The sequence below is a fragment of the Synchiropus splendidus genome, chromosome 1, assembly GCF_027744825.2.
Source record: "Synchiropus splendidus isolate RoL2022-P1 chromosome 1, RoL_Sspl_1.0, whole genome shotgun sequence".
In the NCBI taxonomy this organism is placed as follows: domain Eukaryota; kingdom Metazoa; phylum Chordata; class Actinopteri; order Syngnathiformes; family Callionymidae; genus Synchiropus; species Synchiropus splendidus.
The window spans coordinates 54,181,375-54,196,928 of record NC_071334.1 but is presented as its reverse complement, the minus strand read 5'-3'; the positions used below and the strand labels follow the sequence as shown (position 1 = coordinate 54,196,928).

At 39.3% G+C, this 15,554-nt stretch overlaps 1 protein-coding gene across 1 annotated transcript in view; it reads left to right on the top strand.

Moving 5' to 3' along the window:
- Window positions 1-15,554, top strand: part of LOC128757173 (nucleus accumbens-associated protein 2) — a 52,271-nt gene that overhangs the window by 18,356 nt on the left and 18,361 nt on the right. Inside the window, exon 2 of the mRNA XM_053862272.1 lies at window positions 953-999. The gene's annotated coding sequence lies outside the window, so the exon portion shown is untranslated. The remainder of the gene's footprint in view (window positions 1-952; window positions 1,000-15,554) is intronic.

Here is a 15,554-nt window from a genome sequence, read left to right as displayed (position 1 = left end):
TATCTATGTGAACTAGCCGGCTTAAAATATCAAGGCAATATCACACAATGGGTATGGATATTGTCTTACACCTGGATGTGGCGTTGCGCCACGATCGTTTACATGTAGTAGAAAGCGTGTAGTTCTGTTAATTATACATGGTCAGGTTTAATTTCATCGTACTTAGGATCACATATCAAAATTAATGCAATGCAATGAACATCGTTTTCCAGATTTTTTTTTTTTTGATGCCATAATTAGCACACCTTAGAGTACATTTGTTAAACTCACATTGTTCCCATTGATATTTTATATTATTTATATTATGTAATATTTTACTACTTATCGCTCTAGAATAAAATAATAATTTTCTTTACAACTAAGCTGAAAACATACATACAAACATACATACATCTTCAGTTAACCAGCGCTTAGTCCTGTTCAGGGTTGCGGGGAGAGCTGGAGCCTGTCATTGGGCGAGAGGCAGGAATACACCCTGGATTGGTTGGCAGACTACCCACACCATTCACACACACACACGCGCGCATAGGGGCAATTTTACAGTGTCCATTTAACCTTGTGCGCATGCCTTTGGGCTGTGGGAGGAAACCAGAGTACCCAGAGATAAACCCACGCAGGCACTGGGAGAACTTGCAAACTCCACCCAGAGAGGTCCCGAGCAGGATTCAAACCCAGAACCTTGTTGTTGAGAGGCAGCAGTGCTAAGCATTGTTCTTGTGTGTAATGTGTAAAGTAAAATGTGTATATTTATATATAAAAAACTATATGTTTATTTTAAGTAGTGTGTACAATTGATGTATATTTGGAATGATAAGGAATTGAGGGGGCTGAAGAGAATAAATGGGAAAAGAATAAATGTCTGAGGCATCGGTGTGTTCAAATCTGGACTAGATAAGAGTGCCTTGTTGTTTGTCATGCCATTTGATCATTTTGTGTTTGTCTCCTATTTCAGTGTTACCATCCATGAGAATCTCCAGCTGCCCGAAAACATCCCTTCTGGTGAGTTTGACTTGTTTGTCAGAGCTCGACAGCTATATAGATGCATTTTTCGTCGTTAAGTCTGCCCACAATTTCAGTATCGTTTTCTGTTGGACAGCAACTGCACTGTTCTGGTCCCTTTAGTCACAGAGTCAGGGTGTGTCATGTTTCAGATAACGTCGAACCAATGTTGTGGCATTCAAAGCATTGCAATCATATATAATCTATATGATCCTGTTTACGATCAGCTGGTGTTAATGCAGCGGGAACTGAAAAGAATTATATTGTGAAACAGGAAATGAAAAACACACAAATAGACTTTATTACCTTAAATATAAAAAAAAAATTACAAAAATAATTCAATATGTTCTTCATTGAAGTTGTGTAAAATACAAAAGAGTCTTTGTTTATCAAAAATGTATTGGTTAATTAAGTAAATTAAAATGTCGAGAAAGTGGATTTGTCAAGCTAAAACATAGAGAAATGTGAGGAATAGAATAATATAAATGGCAAAACATTTTTTTTTAATGTTTAATACATCTATGCACAAAAAAAAAAAAGAAATGCTTATCATTGTTACTTTGGCACCATTATTTGAATCACTTACATTATTCGGCTTTTACACCGATTTTAATTAAAAACACTGAGCAACACTAAAAGTATTATTTCACTAATATGTCCTTAGCTGCTTCATGATCCCATTTTTCTCCAGACTCTGCCTTTGTGTTGGGGACAGCTGTCTCATTTTCCGGACTGTCTCGAATATTTCGGGACATGCAGTCACGCTAATCGACGTTAATAAATAGGCTTCACTATAACGTTTGTCACAATGACTGATCACCCATGCAAATGTGAGCACAACACACAGAGGGAGTTCAAGAGATTACTGTGCATGCCAGAGGTGGACATTTTGCTGCACCTTTGTCTCTGCCTCTGCCAGTCCTTTCATGACCACCTCGATTTTGTGTCATGAGATCATAAAAATGAAGTACTTTCTTGACAAAAAAAAAAAAAAAAAAAAAAAAAAAAAAATATATATATATATATATATATATATATATATATATATGTCTGTGTGTGTGTGTGTATATATATATATATATATATATATATATATATATATATATATATATATATATAAACACATTCAAAACACATACATGCCAAATAAGTCATAATATCTCTCTGGAAATGCTTGATCATCAGTTAGCGATAAGCAAGTTTTTATCTCTTCTGGTAGTGTAAGATTGGGGAAATGGATGATGGTGGCTGTGGCGATCACTGTAACGTGTGCATGCTGACTGTAATGGTTTGTAATGGATTATAAATAGTGATTTAGCTGTTGCAACTGACAGAGGGTGTAAAAAAGTCATATATAGATTGGTTAATTGGTTGGTTAGCTGAATAATTTGGCAGTTTAAATATGTGTAGAAGGTCCATTTTCTATGAGTCTGACATGGTGGATCAGTGCGTGGTGAAGAATACTATTGAGCTACATGTACTTCCAGCGCTGCTGGAAATAAACATGCATTGAGGAATACACTTCTTTCACACACTTGCTTTTTTCTCAATTTCTACACCTGAACCATGTAGTGTCTGCATTAGCAACGCAACAGTCTGTCAGTCTCTCGTTCCTACTGCGTCAGTCATCCCTTCCTCTCCCACTCATCATACACACATGTTTTGACTGTCATTTATGTAGTAGCACATGGTATTTTGCCATTTAGAAAGGCGTAAAAAGCATATGTTCTCCTTGTGTCAATGGACTTCCTCATGTTTTAATATGATTGATACAATATAATAATGTCAATAGTATCGCCCACTTTTTAACAAAATGTCAGAACTTGTGGAAATGCAAACCTGAGATATTAAAAAGCCAGTCCAGCAATACACACACATATGTGAAGAAGCCAAGTCAAACAGAATAGTTATTGTTTACGTGTTCTGTCGCAGGAGATTCTGAATTCCGCTTGGACACGCCTCTCAGTCACTTCACTCCAGTCCCTCATTAAACAAACCACAGCATGACCTGGATCAGAAACACCCATCTTCTGTTCTTTCTTTTCAGCTAAAAAAAAAAAAAAGAAGTAGAAGAAGGTGGGGAAAACCTGCATCGTCTCACCAAAATTGAAACTTTTCTGGCAGCGGATCAGTGCATACCAGCATGAAATTAGAACCTTGAGGCTCATGGAAAATTTACAGTTCTGTTATATTTTGGACAGCCGCTAAGTCACATGGCGGCTCTGTGCAGATGCCAGTGTAAAGGATTTATTGTTAGAAAAAAGAAAGAGAGATCACATGTCAGCTGTTATGTAATTTACACATACAGTATCATATTTTTGTGTCTCTCTTCCTCTGCTGCTTACTTTAAAAACAAAATGGTGATCTTCAGTGTTGAGTCAGAGTTGGTGTGTGTTAATGAAATGATATTCATGTATTAGATCCCAAAATATCTTTCCTCTGTGTGTGTTATTGTACAGTGATGCTGCAACATGGCTTTTCCCTGTGGACCAATGGGAGGCGTTGTGTTACATTTGGAAACGGTTGTGTAGCTCCAGTCTCTTAAGCTCCCAGAATTTGTTTACAAAAGGAGAAATAGAGCCGGAGTAAGCGGAGCGAAACAAAGATGTATGTTTTTTTTTTTGTTCATGAAATGGCAGTGGAAAACGTTTGTCCAGAAATGCCAAAGTCGCTGTGGGTGTTGAGGGAAAGGGTGTTAACCTGGTCATTATTCTTCTTCTAGCGTGACATCTTTGGTTGGTTTATTCATAATTAGATTTTTACTCATTGAATAAATAATTTTCTCTTCAAATGTCCATGTTAAACGTTCTCTTTACAGGTGACAATGACCCAGTGGAAATCTAATTTGTTCTCACACATTGTCGTGACAGTGCATTAACTTGGCTCCTCTTAGCTCATCGAAGAATCAGATAGTAAAAGATTCCCACCTTGATAAATACATAATATAAGTCAAATAAAAATTCAATATAAATTAAATAGACTAAAATGCAACATTCCTAATGCAGCCCAAATAGTTGTCTGTGTATTATAAACTATTCAGTGGGAACAATAGCCATAATTCTAAAAATGTTTTCAACAGAATAGAATGGACCCATTTTATAAACAGCGATGATGCACATTTTGATAACAGAAGCAATGCGGAGTAGGGTTGTTGTGAAGTTACGTCAGGGGGTTACTTGCAAAACACTGTGAATTTTACCTGCTAAAACTCAACAGATGCTTTACAGCTACTTTACTTGATAGAAAAGTTTATGCAAGTTTAGTAGACTTTCAGTGACAATGCCAGTTGTGAGAACCAACCAGGCATATTCTTAACAGAAAACGTTTGTTGTCATTCACTTACATGTACACTTCTAATGTAGGTGGTGCTACGAGCCACTTCAGTCCCTAAATGCACTCGCATATTTTTTATGACAGCGACTGGCTGTCACTACCTGGGACCACGCCCAGGCTATTTTTATTAGACTATAATTAATCTGTTGTATTGTGTTACGTGTCAAGTTCAAATAGCATACATATTTCTTACCAGAGTAAAGTGTTTTTTTCTCGATTTGAGTCACTGCTGGTCACTTTGGTTTGATGTTGGATTTCAAAGCCAGATCAGTTTAGATCCACTCGTCTAGAGCATCATGTCAGGATGTCTCCTGAGCACCTCTACTTGTTTTTTGCACAGTTCCAACTGGGTGGAGACCCGGGGACCTGAGACATGCTGGAGAGAACATATCTCACAGTTGCCCTCAGAATTAGCTCAGTAGAGTTGGAGATGGTTTCGAATAATGAATGAAAAAAGTTCTGGCTGTCATCCAGTCACGTGGGTGATGATCTGGTCTTCTGCCTCAAGGATCTGCATGTTGCGCGGTCAGATTGGAATAATCGGTCGTTTGAGTTGATGTCAATGATGCCTGCTGCCCTGTGACCTCTGGATGCACACACACATTTTTCTTTTTTATTGCTGTTTTTTTGTTCTTTTTGTTTCCTCCTAAAATGTTGGAGGTGCTACTTTTATTTACGAGATGAGACACAAGATTGGGTTCACATGATCAAGATGAGTCTAGAATTTGATTTAGTTACATTTAAGAATACTAAAATGACAAAATTGGAATTTTAATACATTTATTTCACTTCATTAATTATAATAATATAGATTATACTGATGCACACAACAGAACATCAAGTACAAATAATATTGTTCTGTGCTCATCACTGGATCTTTTCCACTGTGATGCTTAAACTTGCATACATATTGTATTTTTATGTATTGAATAAGAAGTGGAGGGGAAAGTTTTGACATTTTCTGAATTGGTAATGAAATAGAAGCTTTTTAAAGTAAACTTTTTTTAAAAAATCATGATAAGTATATAAAACTCCAATCTGCAGCCGTCCTCAGACAGTCCATCTCATCATATTCAGCCGGAATGAGTGATTTCTTTAAAAAGCGATATTTTTTGTGAAGGCATGTTGACACTCATTTAGCACATGGCGTTGTGCCACAATCATAGCGGAAACATTACCTGTAATAAATTACTTTTTTAATTGGGGTTTTATTAGCATTCATCCATGAACTTCTTTTGACAAAATGTTTGTTTTTGTTTACCACGGCAGATTATCTAATCCCGAAGCTGCATGTGAATGTAAATAAAAAAAAAGTTGACATAAAACTGGATGATATCAGCAACAGCATCAATAGGAAATGCTGCCAACAAAAACAACAGTAGAAAAAAATTAAACAAAAAAAACTTTCATTCCCTTTTCAGTGTACAAAACCCGCATAGTAAACTTCACTCATCACATCGCAAACACCGGAATATTGCCTTGTAACATGACAAACCGCTCATGTTTTCGACTAAGTTCGCCCCACCTGTGGTCTTCAACAGAACTCGGCTACTTGTCCAAAACAATAGACTCCATTAGCGTTGGTTTCGTCTGCGGTTAGCTTTCGTTTTGTTTGCCTCTTGGTAGCGCTCAAATTCTGTGCTGTAATTTTTGCCCAAATGTTGTAGCTTTTTGTTTTACGTCAGGATGTAACATTTAAAAGAGTAGTAATAAATAGCATCTTGCAAAAAAAAAGCAGTCTATCTTCATTAGTTGATCGATCAGTGCAGTCCTAGTTTTTTGTATTAGTATTCTGGGTTAAGAGAGTGCAGTGAGCACAATCACTTACGGAATCCCTCTTTTCCTGCCTTCATCCCGCACTCTCTGGACTCTCATTCCTGTCTCTCTGGTCTCCGCCATGGTCTCCAGCTTATTCTTGTCATTTTGTTTTTGGCATCACAGGTGTATCGAGTGGATATTATTGTCCTCCACAGGTCACAAATAGATTACTCCCAGTAAGAGGTTTTTTTTTTCAGGGTGATAGGTTTTACATACAGGAGAAATTCATCACAACGTATTCTCACAAGCACAATATGCTGTGGCACCCCTACCGTAAGTGTGAGGACCATAGTCTCGAGCATAAACAGGAAGTAAGTTCTGTGATGAGCATCACATGGTTGTTAACTGACAGTGAAAACCCAAACCTTGCCAGTAATTGACACGTAATGTCACTGCATCTTCAACCCACTTTCATGGCTCGTGCGTCAACTTCCTCTTTGTGTTTATATCTCACTTAATCTTGCTCTATCTGTTTCTCTCTTCCCTTTTTCTGTATCTCTTAGCTGCCACAAAGTCATCTTGCATAGCGAAGTGTGTGAAGGTTGATACTGCCTGAGTGTGTGCGCTGCCGTGTGTGTCCTGGCTTGATGATGTAATGCAGTAGCTGCTGCTGATGTTTATTTGTTTTCCTCTCGCAGCCACTTGGAGTCCATTAGCATTGCCTTTGCCTCGGGAGGATCACTCACAAACACAAACTTACACTCATGTATGTGCTGCCACTCACTCAATCCGATTTCCTCTCACGCACAACGTGCTTCCTTAGTTTCATTGACTTTGTTTTCTGTTTTTTTTCTGTTCACTGCCCCCCCCTCCTTGTGAATGTCAGACCCACTTCACCCTTCATCGCTTGAATAGATACAATACTAACTGCTGTGGTGGAGATTGTTGGTTCACCTCAAAAGAGGTGACATGGAGTATAATTAATCCTGTTGTGATACAAGCGGCTATTATGCCACACATGAGCTAAAGTTGGACACAGAAAAAAAGGTTTATTTTGAGGAAATACCAATAGATAATTAAATCCCAATCGATAAGTTGCAGTGCAAAATTTTGTAATCCACACCATCTTTTCCTAATAGGATAAAATTGCATCCTTAGAGAAGACAAGAACAGGAGGGGAGGGTAACCTTTCAGTTCTGCTGTGCGTGCTGGGACACCTCAACACAAGATCACATTGATCCAACACGCAATAATTCAAGTCTGGCACCATGAGTGTGATGCACATTTGTGGGGATGACTTGTGAGCATTTAGCACCCTAATATTTGAAACCAAGTGTCCTGATGTTGAACATAACGTGATGCAGTTGGTTACGTGTCTTCAAGTGGTGTAATATGTTTTATGTGTCATCATATTATATCCATGCTATTTTTATTTTTTATGTTTTCCACGCATATACAATGGCAGCGGAAATTATTTAGACATTTTTGACTTGTTTGTTTATTTGACTTGAGGTGTGGCTGCATTATATTATTAATACACAAATTCTATATTTTTTGTTTACAAAAAACATGCAAAACTAAATTCTTGTCAATTCTAAACATTGTATGTATCAAAGTCAATAAATATCTTTAGTCATTCTGTAAATGCTTAAGATGAATCCTGAAAAAAATAAAAAACAAAGATCTTGATTACTTTCATAAATGTTCACCAGTTGCTTGTAAAACACACATCAACAACATTACTCAACACAATCTCAGATTTCCTAAACCAAATGCTGACGTCCCTTGACCCCCCGCAGCAATGCTGCATTAGTGGCCAAGAATGAAAAATGTTTTCCTCGTGCAGCAAAGTTGTGTAAGGTTACCTCCCGCCCCTGCACTATTACTGGCAATATAATTGTGCCATAAATTAGGATTGGAAAACAAAAAGTCTCGATGTGACTCAGCGGGGTTGTGATGATGACTCGGCTTCTCCAGGTTTTCAGCTGTGTGCTGTGTCTCCCCCCAGGTGCTTCAGTAACTGCACTTATGTGGCTGAACTAAGGTGTATGGGAGGTTACAGTTCACTTCACTTCATCTATGATACCGTTCCCTCGGTTCTCAACAAATACTCAACATTGGTGAGGAAAAAAAATCTCCACTTCGGAGTGACCATATGTGAAGCGGCGATTTGTGACCAATTTGTTCTGAAACATTTTGACCAAATGTCCTTCATGTGTGGTGAATCCTAATAAATCTCAAAATGCTGTTGCAAGTAAGTTTGGATCTCATTTTCAGAATAACAAATGTGTAATTGCCAAACATAGACTAATGGGGAAATGATTTTAGGTTTGCTAGTGTGCAGTCACCACGACGATAAACATACAGTACATTACAGATGGCAGACTCTGAAAAGAAGAGGTACAGTTAAACGGCTCATATGAAGAAGACCAATCGGTGGTTAGAATTCATTTCAATGTGTCTGCATGATTCTTATGCAGAAGCTGAGCCGAACAACTCACGCTCACCCACTCCAGCGATCAATTTGCCTTGTTTCGGGTTGCAAGCAGAACTCAGAAATGCCCCGACCCAAATTTGAACCTATGAAGTACAAGTTTATAGACAGCAGAACAAATTCTCAGACACAGAGTTGCCTTTGTGCAAAAATGTGATGATGCTCAAAGGCCGACAATTAAAGCTTTCGACCGCAAACCCAACTTGTGTCCTGATAATGTCGTGCAAGTGAGATTAGGGCTTGTGACTTGCTGGGCTGATTGGGTTTGGATCCTGCTTGGACGAGAGGGTTTGAACCGAGGGCAAACCAATATTGGCATCAAACTGCATATTCTTAAGAATTTATAATTAGGGTTGCATTGATTGATCTGACCGATCATCATTTTTTGAAACTCGAGACTTGTCAGTTACCATTTTTACTCAGCCCATTTTTGTACCACCTGCAGCACTGTTTGAATCTTCTTTTGATGGCAAGCAATATCTATAAATCAGTACTTTAATTTTGTGACACGTTTGAAGTAATAAATGAAACATTAAATAAACTTAAAGAACATCAATTTACCGGACAAACAAACAAAACAACTGAAACATATGTATTGAGCTGGGGGCCTTTCATAAAAGATCACGAGCAGCATGCTATGATCAACATCAAGAAGATGGTAAATGGTACTTACTAAAATGGTGTTTTCCATAGTTATCCAGCAAAAACTCCTTTACGCCAATTCTTCGGGTCATACACTGATATCAGTAGGTTGCTGCGGACACATACACTAAACCGGCAGCCTCAACGTGCCATCTTATTGGCCTCAAATACCACCTGCTATATGATAACATAAAATCCTGAGCACTGCAACGTGCAGCATCTTCTAGGCTTTTTAAATGTTAAGGACTTCCAGGACTAAAGCCCCACATTTTCCAGAAATGTAATTGCAGCATATGTCATTTTCAAAACATAGTGGCAATAACAACTATTTGCACCCCTGTATACATTAGGGTTCGACTCCGTGCTGCATGTCCAGGCAAACTACAGTCAAACAGCGATCACTTTCAATGATGGGAAGATTGAACAGCAGCTATAGTGAGTATTAGCTTTAGCTTGAATGTCAGCTGAATGCTTGCTTATTGAAAGAATTTATTCTTTTGACCGGCTCATTTCGGCCTTACATGAATTTCCGTTATCAACACACTTGCTTGAGAGTGCTCTGCCTGCTGTTATTGTTAAACACATGCCAAGTGACGCAACGTGAAGGAAGTTTGTGATTAAGCTGATTTTCTTCAAAAATGCAATCAGCAATGGACAGAGACAGAGGTAAAGAAGAGAGTTCAGACGAGGTGGAAGGGGCGATTGACAAAGCTGCAGCCAAAGTGTATCTTGATGGAGACCATTGCTGAGCGTATGCTGAGGTCAGTTTGTGTGAGGAAGTTTGAGGACAAAGTCTGAGCGGCCAGACGTGGAGACAGTGGTGATACCTGGAACAAAAAAAGAAGAGGTAAACCAGGACATGAAGAAGATCATGTCAAGCAACCTTTTTTTGTCTGGAGTCATTCCAGGTGGTTCAGACTTTGAGACTTTATTTTTCTGATTGGAGAGGAAAACACTGCCGGGCTTGGGTCGCACACAACTCTGGATGCGCGCTGGGGCTTCGTCTACACAGACTTTTGCATGACCCTGCCTCACCTCCTCAATTATTACTTTGATTGCCAGCGAGGACATTGTACGATTCTATCAAAAAGATTTTTTCCTTTCTCCTCCGCAGACCTCGAATTACATTATTGGTGCATATTGAGTGAATACAAGTGGAAAGATACCAGACAATAATCAGCCCACAACAAATCATGTCATTGTTGCCTTGTTGTTACGTAACTGTGTGAATCACAGGGAGAGATTTTTTTAAAAAAGAAAAGATGATTTTGATCCTCACTGTGTGCAGACGACTTCACCCAGCGGGGTTTATATACAGAGAATGATGTTGCATTGTGAACCATGATAAGCAGTCTCCCCCTCTCTCTTTCTCTCTCTCTCCTTATTCTTCCTTTCTCTCTCGCTCTCTCAACATCCCATAATGATACTCAGACAGACTCAGGCAGACACCCGCTCGGTCCCGATTGGTAGAACTGTTGCCAGGGAGCGTTGCCGTCTCAACGTGGATAGAATCTGTTGTCTGGTACACTTTAGACATGAGAACAACTGCAGGATCTGAATATTTATAACGAGGGGACTCTTCATATCGAGATTGTATGGAGGCAACATCAGCTGGGGCTGAAGCCTTTCTTCTCCCCTCACCTCCCGCTTTTCTCCCTCCTGATTCAGTAGCAGCCCCTCTACAACCCTCTCCATGTATGAAAGTTTCCTGGTCACTAAAACTTGCCATCAACTTGGGTGAACTCCCCTATAAAGTATTCCGGTTATAGTTTTGTGCTCACGGATAGTTATTAAAACCACCCCGCTTGTGTGTGTGTGTGTGTGTCGTCTGGCGACTTGCTTCTTCATATTATTTAAATATGCCTGAACCTGCTGCTACACCGGATAACATGGTGCGTAGGTATGAATCCAAAAGTGGATTTAACACATTCCAAACAAAAGGGAGACGACGCGGCAAGAGCGATCGGATCAGCATGCAAATCTCATATATCAGCTACGCCAACACGCGCTCGCGTATAAGTGCCAAAAGAGTATGAAAACACACCTTGGTATGCGGGCAACTTTGACATGGAAATGCAAACACTCAAAGTTGCAATTGAGGACACGAGCCGCGGAGAGACTCACACGTGTGTATGTAATCCCTCATTTCATATTTTCTGCAGCCGCTCGCAATTTGCATGAGCTTTAATGCATGACAATGTCCTCCAATGTACATTCAGTTTGTGTATGTGCAGTGTGGCACTCAGTCTGCCTGACTCAACATATTCTGCGTTCACTCCTCTGCTGGTTCGCTCCCCTCCCCCCTTCTTCCTCTCCTCTCACTCTGCCCAGCTGGCACGTACATGCATGTCTGTAGACTCTGTACTGTGCTGTGCTGCCGTGGCACGCGCCAACCTCTCTGCAATGCAGCCCTGTGTGCATTAATTGGCAGAGAGACAGTGGGTACGTGGTATGCAGGGCGGCGAAGGAGAGAGACGAGGGAGGGGGAGCGAAGCCAGAGAGGCAACGTAAGGACAATCGTCAAGAGTAGCTGATCGACGAATCCGCCAGGCAGGTCGACAGAGGACAGACAGCCGGGTGAAGCACGTAAAGATGGTCGCGCACGCACACACACACACACAAGAGTGTGCGAGGAGAGTGTCTGTTTGCATTAGCGTGCTTGTGTCTCTGGTGTCCTTTTGTGTGTGCTCACTCATGTGAAGCTATATGTGCCGCGCAGTGATCACACCACTGGGGCGAAGCTCTCTAAACCAGCGCCTGACTCACTGTGTTCATGGCTTTGTGATACCTCCTCTCTTTTACTTCCGCTGTGACTGAGGAGTGAAGTTTGTTCAGTGGAAACACAACTTTTTCCTCCCGGGGTTAATGTGGAAGAAAACAAGGCCCAGTTCACACTAACGCTGACAAATAAAGACATCTTCCTCATCCGATGAAGTCATCCTGCTCGCACATGCCCTGATTTTAAAAGCGCCTCTGTCCGGTTCAGTGCTATTTCAAGATATTATTTTGGTTCAATACCAAGACCGACAAGCCGGTGTCATGCCAAAACCCTCTCCGGTTATTCTGGTAGAGCAGCAAGTATGTACTGTATATACGTTGATGATTTTTGTCAGAGAGAATTACAGCAAGATTATCAGGCGGAATGACATACATGCATGATTTAGGACGTGTTACAACATGGTCATGGCATGGACATGTGCCCTCAGGAATGAGTGGGGCAAGTGTCACGTGAAGTCTCATGATCAGCCCGCCGGAGCTCTCAAACAAGAACATATGAGGGGTTTTACAAGACGACATCCAGACTTTGGATTCAAGGGGTTTGATGACTTAGGAGGCTGTTGTTTAATAGTCATATTAACCACCACTTCTTAATAAATCTTTATCCATCATGTGTCAGACAGGTATTTATTCATTTCTCTTCATTGACATTTTTGCAAATGATGGTTCTGATTCAAAAGTTCGAGCCAAGCTCCTGCTGTGCTTATGGTCTGATCATACTGTGTGATTCAGTGTAAAGCACAGTAAAGCACAAAAAGCACAATATAATTGAGAACCAGTCAAAAATATATGATGGTCAGTAAACCCAGCTCTTCCTTCTCAAAGCTAACTCAAGAACAACTTCTTCTAATTAAGTCTCACGCACATTCACAAAAAAATGATATAAAAATGACTTGAAAATGAAAATGTGAACACAATGAAATGTGATTAATGAAATCTTTGCGATAGGAGTGATAGTGCATCTCTACTTGCAAGCTAACAAATGAGCAACAATGAAATAGCACTGCCATTCTTGGCATGGCAATAACGTTGGACAGTTTGGAATGGTTTGAAGCAAAGATCAAGATTGGCGAAAGGGTTCAGGTAAAAACAGCAGTTGACAGTTATGAGACAGACAATGCAGTTAGTATAGCTGGGATCATCACTACATCACTTGAACCAGAGGCAGTGTGCCTTCCTAATGTGTGTACCTCACCTACTTCAAAATTCACTGGAGCGTCATTTGCAACCAAAATAAAATGAAATAAATTCCTATTGACTTAACCTTAAATTGGAATGTGAAAAGAGACACCAAGCTCTTATCAACATATTTATTAATACAAACAAAGTATCCTTAATACAACAACACATTTTTGTGTTCCCATTGTAACACATAGTTAAATCGAAAATATAGGTAAGTCATGTATATTAACATGGTTTTTATGCTTCCACGACATTATATATCAGTGCCTTTATTTTATGTTACTAAATATTGTTTTCTTTTATACTTGAAAAACAACAAATATCTGGAGAACACAGTTTAAAGAGAACTAGATGATTGTTAGCACTGCGATCAGACAAGCAGAAACCTTTTACAGTGTCTGCTAAAAAATAGTTGCTATTGTATAATTTTATTTTTCTCTCTGGCGGACTCAGTCTGTTATCACAACTTGATGCTGATGTATCAAATATTAAAGATATATTAGGGATTTACACCTTTATAGGCCAGTGTGTTGACTTGAAATGGAAGAAGACTGTCAAAAGATGTGTATTGATGTGGTATTTTTAAGAAATTTATTTGACAAAAATAATATTTATTACATTAGAATTTCACCAGGAGATTTCACTTTGACAGGAAAACTCATGTAATATGTGGAGAATATTTTCTCCAGGCTACCTTGGTGTACTTAATTTGCATTTTCCTTGTAGATGTATTTTAGGAATGTGGAATTAAATAATGGTGTATTTTTGTCATGGAAATGGACGTCCAACAAAGTGTGTGTGTCATCAAGCCTTCGTCTGATGGTTTTTGCCGACATGTTTCAGAAACGCTCAGCAAAAAAAAAGCGCAAAGGATCAGGAAGGATTTGAAAATCATCTTAAAATGCAGCAAAGAGGTTAGAGAGAGCCTTTTTTGTAACATTAAAAAGACATTTACATGTAGACGCATCTTCGTCAGCCCATAATGTAAAATGCACTCACATCTTCCACATCAATTTTGCATTGGAATCCTCCCACTCTTCTCCTGCTGGAACTTAACCTCGGTGTTCATCGCTGTCCTTTGCTTCCCTGACGCGGACCGTGACATCTGGCTTCTGTCCTTTCTGATCCATATCAAACAAAGTGTAAGGAGGCGGGTGCAAACAAAAGAAAAGAAAAGGAGAAAGTAACAATGGCAAACAGTGCGACGTCTCCTGAACAAGCATCTCTGCCAACCTGGAGGCGTGAATTAATCATTTAATTTATCAATTTATGTGGACAAACAAAAAGTCCTGCATGGAGACAGTGCTGCTCATGTGTAGGTGTTTGGTGAAAGAATCGTTTCATGAATCACAGAAATGACAACCTTCCTCTGCTGAGAAAACCTGAAGTGAGAGATCCCAAGATGTTCCCCGGCCAGTTTGAGGATGTTATTGTCTCCTTACCGGAATGGGAACCTGTTCCTATGTTTAGATCGCTTTCATAGAAACAGAGGTGAGAAGGTCAACTCATGGGTGGTTGGTCTAAAAGACACCAAAATATACCGAGCTATACTTCAATTTTGATTTCAATATAATACTGATGAATAGCTGATGCAGAAAAAAACTTGATTGGTCCTGTAATAGTACCATGGTACTGTAGATTTAGCACATTAACTAATCGTAATATTGTAGTAATACAGTACTCTAGTACTGTAAACTTTATATCTGAAGTCGTAACTTGGTATTGAATTGAACCAAAAGTTCTGAAAAGAAGATTACACACAATAATTTCAGAAGGATTTTTGAATAGACCTGCCAAAATGTATTCTATATTTCAACACCATAAAAGAGTAATGCATGTTTAAGTTGTTGAACATACATATGTACTATTTTCACGGTGACAAAAATATCAACGTCAATAGAATTCTGTTTAAAAGTAAGTGCCAAATAGTCGAATAATTATTCGTGAAAGACAATTCCTGAAAGCTAAGTTAAGTTAAAGAATTGTCTGATACACATCAGTGGCGATGATGCGGCCCTTAGTGAAAGACTTTAGTTCACTTCAGATACAGGTTTCTAGACATTTTCAGATATGTATTGTAGTAAATAAATCATATTTTCTGATGACTTTGTTTCATTTAATTCATGATTTCAGACAAGTTTATTATCACTAGAACTGAATCAATTATGTGCAGCGTCCAGGGGAATGGATGATATGAAACTGAGGCATTCAGGTCAACTGAGAGACATTTCTGCTCCATGTCCTGGGTCAGAAACTGCCCGAATGGGCACGTACATGGATAAATGTCAGGAATAAAAAGCTGAAATATCCAGAGTTTGCATGGTCAAGTTCAATAATGCTTCTGATGTATAAGTATCTGTCCTACCAT